Here is an 18,583-nt window from a genome sequence, read left to right as displayed (position 1 = left end):
ACTCATTTTGCAGAATCGATATAACAGGATGCTGATAATTTAAAAAAGTTGATGATACGATTGTAATCAATCTCAGTAAGATCTAGTTCAGCCTTTAAATTCTATGACCCAAGACTGCCTATACTATTTTTCTTTTATAAAATTAAGTGTTTTTTTTAAAAAAATATTTATTTCCTCTTCTTCCTACCTACTTCATCACCCACAAATTAAAGAAAATTCTCATGATAAATATATTTATTCCAACAAAATATTCTTCATCATCAATTCTCTAGAATCACGACTGATTATTTTGCCTATCAAAATTCTGAAGTCTTTCAAAATTGTTCATTTTTACAATATTATAGTACAAATTGTTTTGCTGGTTCTGTTCATTTCCTTTACATTCATACAAGTCTTCCCAGGTTTCTCTGAAACCATCTATTTTATAATTTCTTATAACACAATGAGATTCTTTTCCTTTCAGGTATCGTTATTTCTTCATCCATTCTCCAAATGATGGCCATACCTCCAGTTTCTAGTTCTTTACTACCATAAAAAGAGAAGCTATAATATATTTTTCTTCACATAGATCCTGTTCCCTTTTCAACCTTGTTAATAAACTAAATTACCAGTAGTCCTAAGTATAGTGCCTGAAATTTGTGACAAATATCCTTTGACATGGAACTGTGGTGAAAGATGTTTTCCTTCCAACTTCCTAGTCAATAAAAGTAATAGAATTAGGAAGGAACTAACGTTTTAACACAGCACTTGGAATTAATGTCAAAATTGCAGGCATTTTGTACTTTCCAAAAAAAGTTAGGAATTTTAGTCATTTAAAAACTCAACAGTGTGTGTAGTAGCAGCCACAGAAAACATATGGTACATTAGGCTGCATTAACAGAAATGCACTGTTTTTACCATACCTTGCCTTGGTTAGTCTACTCTAGAGTATATTGGATTGTTCACATTTGGATGAAGTCTTCAAGCAGAGGCTAGTTGACTCACAGAATGAGATAATATGAGAGTCAAAAGACATCTTAGCCCCATTAGTCCAATACAGTCTGAAAATAAATCCTTATACCAGGTATCTGACAAATGGTCCTCCAGCTTCTTCTTAAATACCCCCAAGGAGATCAAAAGGTCACCACTTCAGAAGGCTGCTCATTCATTTTTTATCAGTGTTGATTTTGTTTTCAATTTTCAACAATTCTATAAGTTTTAAATTTTCTCCCCATTCCCCCTCCTTCATTCCCCAAAATGGTATGCAATCTTATATGAGCTCTGCACACATATACTTATTAAACACTTTTTCACATTAGTCATGTTGCACAGAAGAATTAAACAAATGAGAGAAAGCAGGAATAAAACTTAACAAAACCAAACATAACAAAAGAGAAAATATTCTGCTTCATTCTGCGTTCTGACTCCACAGTTCTTCCTCTGGATGTGGATGGCACTTTGCATCATGAGTCCCCTGGAAATGTTTTAGGTCCCTGCATTGATGTGAAGGACAAAGTCATCAGAAAGAGTCCTCCTACACTGTGGCTGTCACTATGCATTGTGTACTCCTGGTTCTGCCCACTTCAGTTAGCATCAGTTCATATAAGTCTATCCAAGTATTTCTGAAATCTGCCTGTTCATCATTTCTTATAGCACAATAGTATTTCATTGCGTTCATGCAACACAACTTGCTCAGCCATTCCCCAATTCATTGGCATTCCTTCAATTTCCAATTCTTGGCCACCACAAAAAGAGATATAAATTCTCTTGTACATATATGTCTTTTTCTCTCTTTGGAATACAACCCGAGAAGAGCTCTTGCTGGGTGCAAGGGTAGGCACATTTTTACAGCCCTTCAGGCAAAGTTCCAAATTGCTCACAACTCCAGCTACAATGAATTAATATTCCAACTCTCCCACATGTTCTCCAACATTTAGCAATTTCCTGTTTTGTCATGTTAGTCAATCTGATAGTGCCATGTGTTAACTCAGAGCTTTTTTGATTTGCATCTCTAATCAATAGTGATTTAAAGTATTTTTTATATGACTATAGATAGCTCTAATTTCTTCCTCTGAAAATGGCCTGTTCATATCCTTTGACCATTTACCAATTGGGGAAATGACTTCTATTCTTCCAAATTTGACTCAGTTCTCTATATATTTTAAAAATGAGGCCTTTGTTACAGATAGTAGTTGCAAAAATTCTTTCCCTATTTTCTCCTTTCCTTCTAATCTTGGTTGGATAGGTTTTCTTTGTGCAAAAAATTTTCAGTCTAATGTAATCAAGATTATCCATTTTGCATTTCATAATATTCTCTGTCTCTTGTTTGGTCATAAATTCCTCCATTCTCCTTAAATCTGAGAAATAAACTATTCCTTGCTCCCCTAATTTGTTTACGGTATCAATCTTCATTCCTAGATCACTTGCCCATTTGCATTTTATTCTTGTATATGGTGCCCGGCAATAGTCTATACCGAGTTTCTGCTGTAATATTTTCTAATTTTCTCAGTAGTTTTTGTCAAACAGTAAGTTCTTATCCCAGAAGCTGGAGTGTCTGGTTTTCTCAAACCATAGAGTGAATATACATTGACTACTGGGACATGTGTACCTACTGATCTAATCCTCTATTCCTTAGCCTTTATGAATTGGTTTTGATGATTTCTGATTTATAATACAATTTAAGATCTGATATGGTTAGGCTACCTTCCCTAGCATTTCATTTTATTAATTCCCTTGATATTCTGAACCTTTTGTTCTTCCTGATGAATTTTGATGTTTTTTCATAGCTCTATAAAATAGTTTTTGGCGGTTTTATTGGCATGACACTGACTAAATTACATTTATCATATTTAAATATATTTATTACATTAGCTTGGCCTACCCACAAGCAGCTGAGATATTTTCTAGTTATTTAGATCTGACTTTATTTGTGTGAAGTGTTTTGTAATGGTGTTCATATAGTTCCAGGGTTTATTTTAGCAGGTAGACTCCCAAATATTTTATAGTGTCTACATTAACTTTCAGTGGGATTTCTCTTTCTATCTCTTGATGTTAGACTTTGTTAGTAATCTATAGAAATGAAGATACTTAATGCAGGATTTTTTTTGTTTCTCGCAACTTTGCTAAAGTTGTTTATTATTTCAAGTAATTTTACTTGATTCTCTAGCATTCTCTAAGTATATCATCATATTATCTGCAAAGAGTGATAACTTAGTTTTTCTTTGCCTATTCTAATTCCTTCTATTTCTTTTTTTTCTCTTATTGCTAAAGCTAACATTTCTAGCAGCCTATTGAATAACAGTGGTGATAATGGAAATCCTTGTTTCACCCCTGATCTTATTGGAAATGAATCTAGCTTATTCCCATTACATATAATGCTTGGGGATGGTTTTAGGTAGCTGTTACTTATGATTTTAAGGAAGACTCTTATTTATTCCTATTCTCTCCAGTGTTTTCAATAGGAATGGTGTTATATTTTGTCAAAACCTTTTTCTTCATTTATTAAGATAGTCATAGGATTTCTCTTAGTTTTGTTGTTGACATGATCCATTGTGCTGATAGTTTTCCTAATATTGAACCAGCCCTCCATTTCTAGTATAAATCCTACCTGATCAAAGTGTATTATTCTTGTAATAAGTTGCTGTAATCTATTTGCTAATAGTTAAAATTTTTATACCTACATTCATTAAGGAAACTTGTGTATAATTTTATTTATTTTGGCTCTTCATGGTTTAAGTATCAGCACTATATTTGTATCATAAAAAGAATTTGGTAGGATGCTGATGTCTGCTCATTTAACTTCTGCCATATCTAATGATTAAAACTTTGTCCAGCATGTTGTAGTGGAGATCCTTGCTCAAGATATAATTGAATGGAGAGTCCCTTTTTAATTTTGACTGAGGTTCCATTATTCTAGTACTTTCATTCATTTAACCCATATACATTGGCATGCAAGTCCAGGTGTAGGCACTGATGAAGATACCAAAATGTATCTTGATCTTCTGTCTCTTCCCTCAATTAGCTTACCACCTAATAAATGAAGAAAATTGTATGAGCAAATAATAATAAGAAGTAGTATATGATAATCATGTGAATGGTATAAACAAGATGGTACAGAAGTCCATAGGAAGAGGAAAATATTTCTGAATGTATGATAAGGGTTTAATGAGCACCTTAAAGGATTTACTGGAATTTTGAAAGGCAGAAATGGGGAAGTGATGCCCTTCTAGATGGAGAAAATCTCATGAATTGATGTAGTATAAAGGTGATGCAGTCTTCAGAAACATCAAGTAGTGGAATTTAGATGCAGTGGAGAGATAAATACAGGAGAGTAGTAATGGGTGCTAGCCTGAGTCTACGAGCCCAGGAAAATCAGGACCCTGGGTTGGAGTACCCCTGATGTCTTGGTTTGAAGAAGAGTCTGTGAGGAAGAAAAGAAATAGCATCAGTGCAGAGAGAGATGATAACAAATGCAATTCACTTAAAAATTTTTCCCAAAGCTGTTTGTGAACCTCAGAGATACTTACATCTATCTACTTCCTCCCCTTCTGAATACATTAAGATGCTCTATTTGATATAAATATCTGTGTGCTGTTTAATACTATCATATTACACATCTCATTAATTTTTCATGGGTTTAAGGACAGGAGTAGTAGAGCTGTTATTTAATAGTTAAAAGGGGGAAAAGTGAAAATTAGGCCCAAATGTCACTTGCACTAGCTAAATAATTGCAAGATTTTTTTTTGGTGTGGTTGTGGTTGTTGTTCCCTTGAATTCCCAAGCAGGCGGCTTCATTCCCAATTCTTTTAGCACGTTCTCATAGAGCCTAATTGTCCATTGATTGAATTGTTGAGATCACTGAACAAAAAGAGCCATGAAAGAAACAAAAAGTGACCTCTAGGGCCTTAGGTATTTTGGGTTTGAGGCAAAATGAAAGGATATCTGGAAAATAATGGACAAAGACAGTAAGAGTATTGAGGAACAAAATCTCTGCCCTGCCCAGCTGTTTGTTTTTTTTTCACAACAGGTTCTGGCAACAGGGGACGTACACTCCAGTTGCCTAGCTGAATGAGGGCAGAGCTATGATAGCCAGCCACTCAGAGCACCCCAGTCTATTAACAAGGTTGAAAGGGGAACAGGATCTATGTGAAGAAAACTATGTTATAGCTTCTCCTTTTATGGTAGTAAAGAACTAGAAACTGAAGGTATGGCCATCATTTGGAGAATGGATGAAAAAATATTGATATCTGAAAGAAAGAGAATCTCATTGTGTTATAAGGAATTATGAAACAGATGGTTTCAGAGAAGCCTGGGAAGACTCGTATGAATATAGAGCGAAATGAGCAGAAGCAAGCATTTCCATAACATAGTACAGTAAAAAAAGGTGATTGTACAGGAAACTGCACATGTACTACGCACAACAGAATTGTCTCATAAATTACTTTTTTCCTCAATCCTCCCCTGTACCCCCACCTTAGAGATGACTATGATTAGACACAAATAGGTATATGTATCTAAGTGAATATATATATATATATGAATCTCTATGTATGTATGTATATGTGTATATACTATATATAAATAAAATTGTGTATATATATATGCATATGCACATTCACATACGTACTTATACAGATATATACATACATACATGCACACATATATTTCTATTTGCCAGTTCTTTCTAGGAACGCAGGTAGTGTCTTTCTTCATGTGACCTATACTCATTATAACTTGCTCAAGTCAACACTGCTGATGATACAGTGTAAAATGTTCTCTCTTTTCTGCTCATTTTTCTCTTTATGATTTTGTGCAAGTTTTTTCATGTTTTTCTAAGGTTGTTGAGCCCAATACTTTTTTATAAATAGTTTTTTTCAGTTATATGTAAAAATAGTTTTCACCATTAATTTTTATAAGATTTTGAGTTCCAAATCTTTTCTCCACCACTTCTAAAGATGGCAAACAATCTGGTATGGATTATATGTGTGCATGTGGTGATGTCACAAAGTTGTTTCAATTTTCATTTCTCTGATCAATAAAGATTTAGAGGACTTCTGTCATATGACTATAGATAGCTTTAATTTCTTCCTTTGAAAATTGCCTGTTACATCTTTCTAAAATTTATCAATGGGGAATGATTTGTATTCCTATAAATTTGACTCAGTTCTCTCTATATTTGAGAAATGAGATCTTTTTCAGAAACACTAGCAGTAAAAATTTTCCCATCTTTCTTTCTAATCTTTTTGAATTAGTTTTGTTTGTGCAAAACCTTTTAATTTTAATGCAATCAAAATTATCCATTTTGCATTTCATAATGTTCTCAATCTCTTGTTTAGTCACAAGTTCTTTCCTTCTCCATAGATTTGGCAGGTAAACTATTCCTTACTCTCCTAATTTACTTATTTGCTTTTATTTGCACTTTATGTCTAAATCATGTATCCATTTTATTGGTCAAGTTTCTGCCACATGGTTTTCCAGTTTTCCTAGCAGATTTTTGTCAGAGAGTTTATATCCCAGAGGCCAAACTATGGGTTTAGTAAACAGTAGATTATTGTCATTTAGTCCTTTGTCTTGTGTAGCTATTCTAGTCCTCTGATTTATCACTCTGTTTCTTAGCTAAAACCAAGTAGTTTAGATGATTGCTGCTTTATAATAGAGTTTTAGCTCTGGTATGGCTAGGTCACTTTCCCTTGCAGTTTTTTTTCATTAATTCCCTTTATGTTCTTGATTTTTTGTTCTTCCAAATGAATTTGGTTATTATTTATTTCTAATGTTATAAAATAATTTTTGGTAGTTGGATTGATGTGACACTGAATAAATGAATTAATTTAGGTGGCAATGTTATTTTTATGATATTAGCTTGGCTTACTCATGATAGTTAGTTTTCAGTGGTTTAAATCTTACTTTGTGTGAAAAGTGTTTTGTCATTGTGTTCACAATATTTTATATTGTCTAGTTATTTGAAATGAAGTATCTCCTTTTATCTCTTGCTTTTGAACTTTCTTGATAATACATAGAAATGCTGATGATTTATATGTTTATTTGATGTCCTGCGACTTTGGGTAGGTGTTAATTATTTCAAGTATTTTTTTAGTGGATCCTCCAGGATTCTCTAGGTCAGCCATCATATTATCATCAAAGAATAATACTTTAGTTTCCTCATTGTCTGGTTTAATTACTTCACTTTCTTTTTCTTCTTTTATTGCTGAAGCTAACAATTCTATTACAATATTGAATAATTGTGGTGATAATGGACACTGATGTTTCGCCACTGATCTTACTGGGAAGCTGTCTAGCTTATCCCTATTACAGATAATGCTTGCTGATAGTTTTAGAAAAATACTACTTACCATTTTAAGGAAAGCTCCATTTATTCCTTTCTCTTTTGTGTTTTTAATAGACATGAAGGTTCCATTTAGTCAAAAGCTTTCTCTGCATCTGTTGAGATGATCATATGATTTCAGCTGGTTTTGTTATTGATATGGTCAATTTTGCTTATAAGTTTTCCTAATATTGAACCAGCTCTGTATTCCTGGTATAAACCTTGTATAAGTCCCACCTGGTCATAGTGTATAATTGTCCTGGTGTAAATTACTCTAATCTCTTTGCTAATGTTTTATTATTTTTTCACATAAATATTCATTAGGGAAATTGGTATACAACTTTCTTTCTCTCTTTTGGTTGTTCCTGGTTTAGGTATCAGCACCATATATGTGTAATAAAACAAATTTAGTAGGACTCCTTTGCACTTTTTCCAAATACTTTATCAAGAATTTTAATTAGTTATTCTTTAAATACTTGGTATAATTCATTTGTAAATCCATCTGACCCTGGAGATATTTCCTTAGGGAGTTTATTGATGACTTGTTCAATTTCTTTTTCTAAAATGGGGTAATTTATTTTATTTCCTTTTCTGTTAATCTGTGCAATTCACATTTTTTGTTAATACTCATCCATTTCACTTAGATTGTCAGACCTAAGGGCATACAGTTGGCAAAAAAGCTCCTAATTATTGCTTTAATTTCCTCTTCATTGCTGATGAATTCACCCTTCTCATTTATGATACTAGCATTCTGGTTTTCTGTTTTCTTTTAATTACTCAAATTATCCTTAGGTTTATCTATTTTCTTGTTGCAGATTTTTTTTTTTTTTGTGCAAAAGAAGCTCTTAGTTTTATTTAGTAGTTCAGTAGTTTTCTTTCATTTTTATTAATCTCTCCTTTGATTTTCAGAATTTCTAACTTGGTGTTTAATTGAGGATTTTTAATTTGTTCTCTTGCTACCTTTTTTAGTTCCATGCCCAATTCATTGATCTCTTCTTTCTGTATTTTCTTTATGTAAGCATTTAGAGATATAAATCTTCCCCAAAGTACTGCTTTGGCTGCATCTCATAAATTTTGGTATGTTGTTTCATTATTGTCATTCTCTCTTTGAAGATTATTGATTGTTTCTATGATTTGTTAGTTGACCCACTCATTCTTTAGGATTATATTATTTAGTTTCAAATTAATTTTTAATCTGTCTCTCTATGATCCCTTATTGCATGCAATTTTTATTTCATCTGAAAAGGCTGTGTTTAATATTTCTGCCTAGGATTGAGCTTTTTGTGCCCTAATAAATGATCAGTTTTTATGTAAGTGCCATATACTACCAAGAAAAATGTGTATTCCTTTCTATCCCTATTCAGTTTTCTCCATAGGTCTATGAGAGCTAACTTTTAAAAAATTGTCTTCACCTCCTGAATGTCTTTCTTGTTGATTTTGTGGTTAGATTTGTCTAGTTCTGAAATTGTGAAGATAAGGAACTCCATGAGTATGTAGTTTTGCTATGTATTTCTTCCTGTAACTCACTTAACTTCTCCTCCATGAATCTGAATTACTATATGACTTGGTGCTTATATATTTAATATTAATATGTAAGGTTCAGACAATGTTTACTCTCTTCTTTCCCTCTACTATAATAGATCTTTCATCCTTCTTCATGTGATATAAGTTACTACATTCTGCTTCTTCCTTTACTCTTCTCCCAGTACAATACTTTTTCTCATCTCTTAATTAATTTTCTCTTATCATTAAATCAAAGTCAACTTCTACCCACACTATTTAAAGTATATTCCTTCTAACTGTCCTAATAGAGATACAATTCTTAACAGTTACAAGTATCATTTTACTATGTACAGATGTAAACAGTAAATTTAACCTTATTGACTAATGTGTTTTGTTTTGTTTTGTTTTCCTTTCTGATTTACCTTTTTATGCTTCTCTTGTGTCTTGTATTTGAAGATCAATTTTTTTCTTCAGCTCTGATGTATCAGGAAAGTCTGAAAGTCTGCTGTTTCATTGAAAATCTATCCTTTCCCCTGAAAAATTATGCTCAGTTTTGCTGGGTAGTTGAATCTTGATTATAATCCAAGTTCTCATTTGCCTTGTGGAAAATCATATTCCAAGCCCTATGATACTTAAGTGTAGGCTCTGGTGTACTGTGTAATTCTGATTGTGGTTCCTTGATATTTTAAATGGTTTCTTTCTATTTGCAGCATTTTCTCCTTGACTTGAGAGGTCTGGAAGTTGGCTGCAGTACTCCTGGGAGTTTTCAGTTTGGGATGTTTTTTGGATGTGACTTTCAGTGACTATTTTCTTTCTGGTTCTAGGATGTCAGGCTAATTTTCCTTGATAATTGCTTGAAAAATGATATCCAGGCTCTTTGCTTAATAAGGGCTTTCAAGTAGTTCAATAACTCTTAAAATATCTCTCCTGGATCTGTTTTCCAGGTCACTTGCTTTTACAATGAGATATTTTACATTTTCTTCTATTTTTTCATTCTTTTGATTTTGTTTGACTGATTCTTGGTATCTCATAGAGTCCTTTGCTTGTACTTGCTCAATCCTAATTTTAAGGAATTATTTCCTTCAGTGAGCTTTTATAGTTCCTTTTCCATTTGGCCAATTCTAATATAAAAAAAATAGAAATGCATACTATTGCTTTAAAAAAAAGTTTATTTGAAATTTTTTTTCTCCAGCTACATGTAAAAATAGTGGCAAACTTTTATTTTTAAGGCTCTGATTTGCAAATTCTCTCCCTTCTTCCCTCCCCACCTACATCCCCACAATGAGAAAAGGCAAACAGTTTGATATATGCTATACATGTGTAGTGATGCAAATTATATCCATAATAGTTATGTTGTGAAAGAAAAGAAAGACAAAAAAAAATTCTCAAGAAAAATTAAGTTAAAAAAGGAAGCTTCAATTTGTATTTAGACACCATCAGTTTTTTCTCTGGGGATGGAAAGCCATTTTCATCTTAAGTCCTTCAGAGTTGCGTTGGATCTTTGTACTGCTGAAAATACTTAAGTTATTCAAAATTGTTTATTTTACAATGTTGCTGTTACTTTCTACATAGTACATTTTACTTTGCTTCACTCCATGTAAGTTTTCGATGTTTAACTGTGAGCATCCTGCTCATCATTTCCTGTAGTACAATAGTACTATTCCATCACATTCACATACTACAACTTATTCAGTCATTCTTCAGCTGATGAGCATCCTCTCAATTTCCAATTCTTGGCCCCCAGAAAAAGAGCTCCTATTAATATTTTGTACATACATTTCCTTTTCTCTTTTTTAAAATCTCTTTTGGGATACGGACCTAGTAGTAGTTTTTCTAGGAAATATGGTATGCATGGTTTTACAGCCTTTTGGTCATAATTCCAAATTGTTCTCCAGAATGGTTGAATCAGTTCACAATTCCAACAACAATGCATTAGTATTCCAATTTTCCCACATTTTCTCCAGCATTTATTATTTTCCTTTTCTGTCATATTATACAATCTGATAGGGGTAAGGTGATACCTCAGAGTTGTTTTAATTTGCATTTCTCTAGTCAATAGTGATGTAGACCACTTCTTTCATATGGCTTCACATAGCTTTATTTTTCTTCATCTGAAAACTTCTCTTCATATCATTTGACCATTTATCAAATGTGAGTTGGAGTTTCCCCCCTCTCCCCCCGTGGCTATAGACAGCTTTGATTACTTCATCTGAAAACTGTTTATATTTTTTATCATATTTCATTTGGAGAATGGAACATAATTTTATAAATTTGAATCAGTTCTCTATATGTTAGAGAATTGAGGCTTCTATCAAAGAAACGTGATTCAAAATTTTTCAGTTACTATGGCTAACTGTATTTCCTTCCATTCTATCACCCCCTATTTCTTCTATTATCATTTCACCCTATCTCTCCTCAAAAGTGTTTTACTTCTGAATACCCCCTCCCCCAATCTACCCTCCCTTCTATCACCATCCCCCATTCCCTCTTATCCTGCTCCACTCCTACTTTCTTGTAGAGTAAGATAGATTTCCATATCCAACTGAGTGTGCATATTATTCCTCCTTTGAGAATATTGTGATGACACTAAAGTTCACTCATTCTCCCTTGCCTCCATCCTCTTCCCCTCTAGTGTAGAAACTTTTTCTTGTCTCTTTTATGTAAGATAATTTACACCCTTCTACTTCCATTCTCGTTCTCCCAGTACACTCATTTTCCCCCTTAATTTTATTTTTTTAGATATTCATCCCTTCATCTGCAACTCACACCTGTACCCACTCCTACAAACCTTATTAATGAAAATAGTCTTATGAATTACAAATATCATCTTACCATGTAGGAAAAGCAACTTAACTTTATTAAGTATCTTATGATTTCCCTTTCCTGTTTACCTTTTTATGCTTCTTTTGAGTCTTATATATGAAAGTCAAATTTTCTATTCAGCCCTACTCTTTTCATCAAGAATACCTGAAAGTCCTGTTTCACTGAGTGCCACATTTTCCCCCTGTAGTCATATACCCAGTTTTGGTGGGTAGGTGATTCTTGGTTGTAATCTTAGCTCCTTTGCCCACTGGAATATCATATTCCAAGCCCTGTCATCTTTTAATGTAGAAACTGCTAAATCTTGTGTTGTTCTGACTGTTGCTGTACCATGCTTGAATTGTTTCTTTCTGGCTGCTTTATCCTTGACCTAGGATCTCTGGAGTTTGGATATAATATTCCTGGGAGGTTTTTTTCTTCCTTTTGGGATCTCTTTCATGAGGTGATCACTGGATTCTTTTATTTTCTATTTTACCATCTGGTTCTAAGATATCAGGGCAGTTTTCCTTGATAATTTCATGAAAGAAGTCTTTTTTTTTTTTTTTTTTACCAAGGCTTTCTGGTAGTCCAATAATGTTTAAATCATCTCTACTGGATCCATTTTGTAGGTGTGTTGATTTTTCAGTGAAATATTTCACATTGTTTTCTATTTTTTTCATTCTTTTGGTTTGTTTTTCCATTTCTTGATTTCTCATAAATTCATTATGATTTTTACATTCTGATTTTTAAGGAACTTTTTTCAGTGTGCTTTGGACTTCCTTTTCCATTTGGCCAATTTTACTTTGTAAGGTATTTTTCTCATTGATTTTTTGGTCCTCTTTAATGTTTGGCCTAGAATGTTTTTTAAGGCCTCACTGTCTTTACCATTTTTTTTTTGGTCTCCTTTATCAATTTGTTGACTCGTTTTTCATGATTTTCTTGCATCACTCATATTTCTCTTCCCAATTTTTCCTCTACCTTTCTTTCTTGATTTTCCAAAAACTTTTTGAAGTCTTCCATGGCCTAAGAAAAACTCATATTTTTCTTGGAGGCTTTGGAAGTAGGAACTTGGATTTTGTTGTTTTCTTCTGTGTATGTGTTTTGATCTTCTTTATGACCATCATGACTTTCTTTTTTGTTTGTTTTTTTTCCCATTGTTTGCTCATTTTTTGAGCCTGTTAGTTGACTTTTAACTTTGTTAAGGTGATGCTCTGCTTCCATGGTGGAAACTGCACTGTCTAAAGATGCTTCATGGGTTCTGTGCAGCTGTTTTCAGAGATCTTTCTAAGGAGCCTGTAAGCTTTCAGTTCTTTAAAGGTGGTATGATCAAAGAGAGACCTTTTTTACCCTCTTGATCTATTCCCTGGCCACAAGCATTCATCTCTGCTCTGGAACTGTGAATGGTCCCCCCTCTAATGCTGCAACAAGCTTTGCTATGCCTCACCCTGGGAATGCCACCCAGGATTTTGACACAGGTGCAAGTATGGGCAGAGCAACAGAATCCTGCCTCAGTGTTTCCTCTCACCAGTTCTACTTTTAAAGAAGTTGTTTTCTTCAGTGGATTTTTTTCCTTTTGGCTAATTCTATTTTTTTTCACATAAAATATGTAGTTATTTATTTTAATATGCATGCTGTTCTTGTTTTTCTTTATTTTTTTAAATTAAATTTTTATTTGTTTTCAGTGTTCTACAATCACATCTACATATCTTAGATCTTTTTTCCTCTCCCTCCACCTCCCTCCCCCCTCCCTTCTCACTCTCTCCCTGAGACAGCATACAATTTTATACACATCCTACACATACATTCCTATTAAATACATTTTTGCCTTAATCATGTTGCATAGAAGAATTAAAATGAATGGGAGAAATCAAAAAAACAAAAGAGAACACAATACAAAAGAAATGGCCTGCTTCATTCTGTGATTGAATACTATTGTTCTTTCTCTGAATGTGGATGGGATTTTGCCTCAAGAGTCCATTGGGAACTTTTGAAGTCATTGCATTGCAATGAAGTACTATACCAGAAAAATTCCTCACACACTCTGATTGTTGCTGTGTACAAAGTTCTGATTCTTCTCCTTTCACTCAGCATCAGTTCACATAAGTCTTTCCAGGCCTCTCTGAAGTCTTCCTGCTCATCATTTCTTGTAACACAATAGTATTCCATTACATTCATAAGCCACAATTAATTCAGCCTTTCCCCAGTTAATGCTCATCCTCTTAGTTCCCGGTTTTTGGCCACCACAAAGAGAACTGCTATAAATATTTTTGTACATGTGAGACCCTTTCCTATTTTTATGATCTCTTGGGGATACAGTCCTAAAAGTGGTATTTCAGGGTCAAAGGGTATGTACATTTTTGTAGCTCTTTGGGCATAGTTCCAAATTGCTCTCCAGAATGTTTGGATGAGCTCACAGCTTCACCAACAATGAATTAGTGTTCCAACTCTCCCACATCTTCTCCAATACTTATCATCTTCTTGTTTTGTCATATTAGCCAATCTGATAGGTGTGATGTGGTATCTCAGAGTTGTTTTGATTTGCATCTCTCTAATAAATAGTGATTTACAGCACTTTTTCATAGGGCTACTGATAGCTTTAATTTCTTCCTCTGAAAACTGCATGGTCGTATCCTTTGACCACATATCAATTGGGGAATGACTTGTATTCTTGTACATTTGACTCAGTTATCTATATGTTTTAGAAATGAGGCCTTTATCACAGACACTAGTTGCAAAAATTCTTTCCCAGTTTTCTGCTTCCTTCTTAATCATGGATGCATTAGGTTTAGTTGTGCAAAAACTTTTCAATGTAAAGTAATCAAAATTATCTATTTTGAACTTCATAATGTTTTCTATCTCTTGTTTAGTCAAAATTTCTCCATGCTCCATAAATCTGATAAGTGCATTATTCCTTGTTCCACTAATTAGCTTCTAGCATCATTTTCTATACCTACATCATGTACCCATTTTGACTTTATTCTTGAGTATGGTGTCAGGCGTTGTCCTATGCCCAGTTTCTACTACAATTTTATCCAGTTTTCCCAGCAATTTTTGTCAAACAGTGAGTCCTAATCCCAGAAGCTGGTGTCCTTGGGTTTTTCAAATGGTAGATTGCTATATTCATTGACTACTGTGTCTTGAGTACTTCATATATTCCACTGCTCTACCCCTGTTTCTTAGCCAGTACCAAGTGGTGTTGATAATTGCTGCTTTATAATACAATTTGAGATCTGGTAGGGCTAGGCCACCTTCCCTAGCATTTCTTTTCATTAATTACCTTGATATTCTGGAACTTTTGTTCTTTCATGTGAGTTTTGATATTATTTTTCCTAGGTTTACAAAATAATTATCTGATGGTTTGATTAGTATAGTACTTAATAAGTAAATTAATTTACATAGCATTGTCATTTTCATTATATCGGCTCAGCCTACCCACGAGCAACTGATGTTTTTCCACTTACTTAGATCAGACTTTATTTGTGCAAAAAATGTTTTGTGATTGTGTTCATATAGTCCCTGGGTTTCTTTTGGCAGGTAGATCCCCAAACATTTCATAATGGGTACCTTAGCTTTAAATGAGATATCTCTTTCTATCTCTTACTGTTTGGCGTTGTTACTAATATATAGAAATGCAGATTTTTATGGGTTTACTTTGTAACTTGCTACTTTGCCAAAGTTGTTTATAATTTCAAGTAGGTTTTTACTTGATTATCTGGGATTCTCTAAGTACATCATCATATCATTTGCAAAGAGTAATAACTTACTTTGTTCTTTGCCTATTCTACTTCCTTCAATTTCTCTTTCTCCTCTTATTGCTACAACTAACATTTACAGTACCATATTGAATAATAGTGGTGATAATGGACATCCATGTTTCACTCCTGATGTTATTGGAAATGCATCTAACTTATCCCCATTGCAGATAATGCTTGCTGAAAGTTTTAGGTAGATACTACTTATTATTTTATGGAAAGTTCCATTTATTCCTATGCTTTTTAGTGTTATCAATAGGAATGTATTTTATATTTTGTCAAAAGCTTTTTGTGCATCTATTGAGATAATCATGTGGTTTCTTAGTTTTGTTGTTGATATCATCAGTAATGCTAACAGTTTTCCTAATATTGAACCAGCCCTGCATTCCTGGTATAAATCCTACCTGATCATAGTGTATTATTTTTGTGATAAGTTGCTGTATTATTTTTGCTAAAATTGTATTTAAATTTTTTGCATGTATATTCATTAGAGAAATTGGTCTATAATTTTCTTTTTCTATTTTAGCTCTTTCTGGTTTAGGTATCAGAACCATATTTGTATCATAGAAAGAATTTGAGAGGACTCCTTCCCTAATTTTCCCAGATAATATATATAGTATTGAAATTAACTGTTCTTTAAATGTTTGGTAGAATTCACTTGTAAATTCATCTGGCCTTAGAGATATTTTCCTAGGGAGTTCATTGATGGCCTGTTCAATTTCCTTTTCTGAGATGGTGTTATTTAAGCATAAACCTTCCCATTCTGTTAATCTGGACAATTTATATTTTTCTAAATAATCATCCATCTCATTTAGATCATCAAATTTGTGGGCATAGAGTTGGGCAAAGTAATTTCTAATTATCTTATGAATTTCCTCCCCATTGCAGGTTGCTTCACCCTTTCCATTTTTAATATCGATAATTTGGTTTTCTTCTCCATTTTTTTTTAGTCAAATTGATAAAAGGTTTATCAATTTTATTGTTTTTTTCATAAAACCAAGTCTTAGTTTAATTTATTAGTTCAATAGTTTTCTTAATTTTATTAATCTCTCCTTTTGTTTCCAGTATTTGTAATTTGGTATTTACTCGGGCATTTTCAATTTGTTCTTTTTCTAGCTTTTTCAGCTACATGCCCAATTCATTGATCTCCTTGTTCTTTATTTTATTCCTGTAGGCATTCAAAGGAATAAAGCTCCTCCTAAGAACTGCTTTTGCAGTATCCCATAAGATTTGGTAGGTTGTCTCATTATTGTCATTCCCTTGAATGAAGTTGTTGATTTTTCTATGATTTGTTGATTTATCCCACTCATTCTTTACGATTAGATTTAGTTTCCAATTAATTTTTGCTCTATCTTTCCATGGCCTGTTATTACATATAATTTTTATTGCAATATGATCTGAGAAGGATGCATTCACCATCTCTGCCTTTCTTCACTAGATTGTAAGGTTTTTATGCCTAGTACATGATCAATTTTTGTATATGTGCCATGTACCACTGAGAAAAAGGCATATTCCTTTCTATTTCCATTCCATTTTCTCCAAATCTATCATATCTACCTTATCCAGAGTTTTATTCACCTCCTTAACTTCTTTCTTGTTTATTTTGACATTAGATTCAGAGAGGGGAAAGTTGAGGTCCCATACTAGTATAGTTTTGTTGTCTATTTCTTCCTGTAATTCCCTTAACTTCTCCTCTAAGAATCTGAATGCTCTACCACTAGGAACATATATGTTTAATAATGATTTTGCTTCATTAACTGTGGTGCCTTTTAGCAGGATATAGTTTCCTTCCTTATCTCTTTTAATTAGATCTATTTCTGCTTTTGCTTTGTTTGAGATTAGGATTTCTACCCCAGCTTTTTAATATCTGAGGAAGCATCATATATTCTGCTCCAACTTTTTACCTTTACCCTGTGTGTATTCCCCCCTTTCAACTGTTTCTTGTAAACAACATATTGTTGGATTATGGTTTTTAATCCATTCTGCTATCCATCCCTATTTTATGGGAGAGGTCATCCCATTCATGTTCACAGTTATGATTACCATCTGTGTCTTTCCCTCTATCCTCCTTGACCCCATTTGTGCTTTTAGTTCTCCCTTCTCCCTTCCCCTACAAAATGGAGTTTTAATTTTTGACCATCGCCTCCTCAGTCTTCCCTTCCTTCTTTCAGCAGCCCTCCCTTTTAATCCCCTTTACTCTTACTACTTCCTCCCTCCTTTTAACCTCCCCTCCCTTTTCTTTCCCCATTTCCCTCCTACTGCCTATAGAGCTAGTTAGATTACTATACTTAACTGTTTGTTGTTCTTTCTTTGAACCAAATCAGAAGAGAGTAAATCTGAAACAATGCTAATCTCCCTTCCTTCGTTCCCTCTAGTGTAATATATTTTTGTGCCTCTTCCTGTGATGTAATTTACCATTTTCTGCCTCCTCCTTTTCATATCTCCTGTTAAAATCCCTTTGCATTATTAAATCACATTTTTATCATTACATCATTTTATTTACACCCATTATCTCTATCTATGTATATCCCTTTTATATAACATGATGAATATACAATTCTCAAGATCAGCCAGTATCATCTTCCCTTATAGGGAGGTAAAGAGTTTGCCCATAAGGAATAACAAGTTTTTCCCCCCCTGTTTACCTTTTCATGCCTCTCTTGAGATTTATGTTTGAGTTCTGGCCTTTTCAGCAGGACAGTCTAGGAATCCCTTATTTCATTGAATGTCCATCTCCTTGCCTATGCTTAAATTTGCTGGGTAATTGATCCTTGGTTGTATTCACAACTTCTTTGCCTTAAGGAACATTACATTCCTTTTATCTTTTAATGTAACAGCTGCAAGATATTGTGGGATCCTGCTGTAGCTCCTCAATATTTGAATTGTTTCTTTGTGGCTGCCTGCAGTATTTTCTCCTTCATTTGATAGTTCTGGAATTTGGAAACAATATCCCTTGTTGTTTTTTTTTTTATTTGAAATCTCTTTCAGAAGGTGATTAGTGTATTTTTAGATGACTATTTTTAACCTTTGGATCTAGGTTATCACACTTTGCAGATAATAAGATGATATACATAGAGAATCCCAAAGAATAAAGTAAAAAACTACTTGAGATAATAACCAACCTTGGCAAAGTTGCAGATTACAAAATAAACCCACATAAATCATCTGAATTTCTATATAATACTAAAAAAAAGCCCAACAGCAGAGATAGAAAGAGAAATCCTACTTA

The 18,583-nt window shown here is 33.4% G+C and overlaps 1 protein-coding gene across 4 annotated transcripts in view; it reads left to right on the top strand.

Moving 5' to 3' along the window:
- The window catches only part of LOC140512536 (uncharacterized), a 59,169-nt gene that overhangs the window by 29,580 nt on the left and 11,006 nt on the right, over window positions 1-18,583 (top strand). The gene's annotated exons all lie outside the window — the stretch shown is intronic.

This window comes from Notamacropus eugenii, chromosome 6 (assembly GCF_028372415.1).
Source record: "Notamacropus eugenii isolate mMacEug1 chromosome 6, mMacEug1.pri_v2, whole genome shotgun sequence".
In the NCBI taxonomy this organism is placed as follows: domain Eukaryota; kingdom Metazoa; phylum Chordata; class Mammalia; order Diprotodontia; family Macropodidae; genus Notamacropus; species Notamacropus eugenii.
This window is presented reverse-complemented; position numbering and strand designations above follow the sequence as displayed.